Source organism: Myotis lucifugus, unplaced genomic scaffold, assembly GCF_000147115.1.
Source record: "Myotis lucifugus unplaced genomic scaffold, Myoluc2.0 scaffold_11, whole genome shotgun sequence".
In the NCBI taxonomy this organism is placed as follows: Eukaryota; Metazoa; Chordata; class Mammalia; order Chiroptera; family Vespertilionidae; genus Myotis; species Myotis lucifugus.
The window spans coordinates 7,000,352-7,003,928 of NW_005871059.1; the positions used below are offsets into that span (position 1 = coordinate 7,000,352).

The 3,577-nt window shown below is 42.3% G+C and overlaps 1 protein-coding gene across 4 annotated transcripts in view; it reads right to left on the reverse strand.

Moving 5' to 3' along the window:
- STX11 (syntaxin 11) overlaps positions 1-3,577 on the reverse strand; it is a 31,056-nt gene that overhangs the window by 14,969 nt on the left and 12,510 nt on the right. The window contains exon 1 of one of the 4 annotated variants that reach the window (XR_002828123.1): positions 1,140-1,496. The exons of the other annotated variants lie outside the window; for them this stretch is intronic. The gene's annotated coding sequence lies outside the window, so the exon portion shown is untranslated. Of the gene's footprint in view, positions 1-1,139; positions 1,497-3,577 lie in introns of those variants that run through there. 4 annotated transcript variants of the gene reach the window in all.

Below are 3,577 nucleotides of genomic sequence, written 5' to 3' on the forward strand. Positions count from 1 at the left end.
TGGCCTGCTTGCCCCCAACTGGCCCCCCTGCTGGTCTGCTTACCCCAATGGCCCCGCCCCCCATCAGCCTGATCACCCACAACTGCTGTCCCATCCTGGCCTGATCAGCCACAACTGCCCTCCCCTCTTGGCCTCTAACTGCCTCTACCTCGGCCCCGCCACCATGGCTTTGTCCAGAAGAACATCTGGAAGGTCTCCTGGAAGGTCTCCCAGTCTAATTAGCATATTACCCTTTTATTAGTATAGATAGAGGCCTGGTGCATGGGTAGGGGCCAGCTGGTTTGCCCTGAAAGGTGTCCCGGATCAGGGTTGGGGGTCCCGCTGGGGTGCCTGGCCAGCCTGGGTGAGGGGCTGATGGCCGTTTTCAGGCTGGCCACGCCCCCTGGCGACCCATGCTCCCAGCCTCTCCTTTTTTTTTTTTCAGTGCCTCCTTGAGTGGAGGCCAGGGTGGGCTGGAAGCAGGTATCTGGGATTTATTTATCTTCTTTAATTGAAACTTTGTAGCCTTGAGCAGAGCCCAGGGCCGGCCAGGGAAGGCAGGAAGCTTGGCTTCCTCCATCTCTGGGGGCAACCCAAGCCTCTTGCTTGCTCCAGCTCCGTGGCCGCCGCCATCTTAGTTGGGTTAATTTGCATACTCGCTCCTGATTGGCTGGTGGGTGTAGCGGAGTGGTGGAGTGATGGTTAATTTGCATGTTTTCTCTTTTATTAGTGAAGATATCTTTGGAATGTCAGGGTAACTTGTAACTTCCCTTTTTTCAGACCTCTCAGGGCACAACCAGTGTACCAGGGTGCCAAGGCAGCGACCACAAATTCCCTCATTGTTACTGTTATCATGCTAATTGTTGCTGTTAACTATTCTGTACCCACCTATGTAAAAGAAGCATATGTCTATCATTTTACTGTTTATCCAATCCCAGAGGTTTCCCCACTTTGCTTTCTCCCGCCTCCCTAACCTATCACTAATGGACTTCATGTAACCCACTTACACCTCCTCCTTTGATTGTAATGTATAAAACAAGGTGAAACACCACCATTCTCTGGAGCATTACCTCAATATGTTGAGATTCTGCTTCCTGGCAATTGACATTTTGCCTCAAATAAACTCACAAAAATTCTTTGCAGGTTTGAATGTTTCTTACATTAACAGTTGTTAGGTGGTTCTTCTTTAGTTGACCATAATAATTCTTTCTTATCTCACATTTCTTCCCAATTTCATTTTCTTGAGACATTTTGTTACTTTCTGGTATTGTTTCATCATTGAAAGAGTCATTTGTTTCTATATCCAATCTTGGCATTTTTCTGATTTTGACATCTTTGTCCAACAAGTATTTAGTAAGTATCTACTATGTACCAGGCAATATAAGAGGTTGAAATTAGCTCAGTGAGCAAATCAGACATGATCTCAGTCCCTCAAAATAGATAGTTTTAGATTTAAACAAGCTTATATAGAGCATTTCTAAAGAAAGAAATGAAAATTTCAGAAATGTGAAAGACTTCTGAAATATTTAAAACAGAGACATAGCTGAAACCAAAACTGACTTGGGCAACTTCCTGATCTCAACACATTTAAAGACAGAACTATCAAGAGAATAAGGGAAATACAATGTTGGTTTTCTGTGCAATTACAAAAATTTTCTTAATTTTAGTAACTGGTGTCAACTATGACAAAAGATATAATAGGTTAGTGTTTAAAAGAGACTGCAAAGATGAATAAGCCTGCACTGAACTCCCAGCTCTGAGCAAATTGGAATAACACTATCAACCTCAAGGGGTACTCAGGTGCCTGACACAGAGTAAGTGAATTCTCAACCCACGCAATCCTTATGATTTTACTCACGGTGGCAAACATATGCACTCTCCATGAACACCAACAAGAAAATCTATTGATGATAATTGAGTTATTTTTTACTTATTGCCCTAAAACAAATAAGCAACAACAACAACCCCTCCACTATGACCATTTTATCCTGCCTTCCTTCTAGACATGCCCTGCAAACAGAGATGTCCCTGGTATGAGAGGATATTAAAAATCAAGAAGCCACAATACCTGTCCTCAACTAAGCTTACAATGTATGGGGAGAAATAAGCAGGTATTGAAATGATGAAAGAGTAAGAACTGGCCAGAAAAGGAGAAAGAGGACCTAGCTTGAGCTTCTTAGTGGGCTGGAAGCTACAAACCACAGCACAGTGCTCTCTCCTCTCACACCAGGGCCAAGAAAGTGAAGTGGGATGGTGGAAGGTGCAGACACTGACCTCTGAGCAAATGGGTTTCAAATCGGTCTATACCAGTGGTCGGCAAACTCGTTAGTCAACAGAGCCAAATATCAACAGTACAATGATTGAAATTTCTTTTGAGAGCCTAAACTATATAGGTAGGTACATTGTTATTAACTTAATTAGGGTACTTCTAAGCTGGCCTTTGCTAAAAACGTCCTCAATTTGATTGAGGTACATTCGCTGAGGTCGACCCTTTCCAACTCTCCCATCCACACTCGTCTTGTATACTTGTTTCGTCTATCTCCTTTCGTTCATCCTCTCTATATGTCCGAACCATCTCAACATACCTTTCTCAATCCTCGACACTACATCTTCTTTCACTCCACAATGTTCCCTAAAATTAACTTAATAAAGTTTCAATCGCACTGTACGTGCGCGCCCGCACATGGTATTCTGTGGAAGAGCCACACTCAAGGGGCCAAAGAGCCTCATGTGGCTTGCAAGCAGCGGTTTGCCGACCACTGGTCTATACCAATGCAAAAGCAAATCTGTCAACCCCCTCCTAGGCCAGGATCATCAGATTCTTAAAATTCACTTTTTAAAAGCTGTAATGTAGTCTCATCATTTTTAGAGCTTTAAGGTTATTTTCTTTTAGAGTGTACTACATATTGAAAAACGAACACATTAATTTCTAGCAAATGGCACATTGAATGAGATGCACAGAAACTTCCTTCTCTGCTCCTTACTATTTATTTTACTCAGTAAATGGAGAAGTCATTTTCTTGTCTTGTTTTTGCCGGTGCATGTGCTCACAAACTGGACACACACACACACACAGGATTTGTTAGTTTGAACTAGATAGACCAAAAATTTTCCTTTGTTAAAAAATGGTTCCATGTCTTATAACCAAAGCCAGCCTTCTAGCTTCTATTTTTATATAAATTATGTTTCATGAGAATGGGTAACTTTCTCTGACCTTGTAACTAAACCTGGCTACTGGTTCTATGATCTCACAATTTCCAGCTCTTGCTCTTTCCAAATACTCACCATATTCTATTAATTTCTTTTCTGAGTATCTTCTCTGTTTGCCCATAAGCTCCCTGGGGTTAGAATCTGTACCCCAGAGCATCCAGCATGTAAGAGAGCCTCCATAAATATTGTTGAATAACTATGTTCACCAGAATGGTTGTTTCTTTCAGTCATTTTTGATGAGTCTAGGTCTCTTCTACACAAAGATGAAACGATGGTCCTGTCCCTCAAGGTGCTCACAGGCTGGTAGAGAGGATAATGATAGTAAGTGTAATAATAGAGAGATAGACGGGAGTACTTTTCTGAAGGTGTAGATCATCTGGTGAGGGAG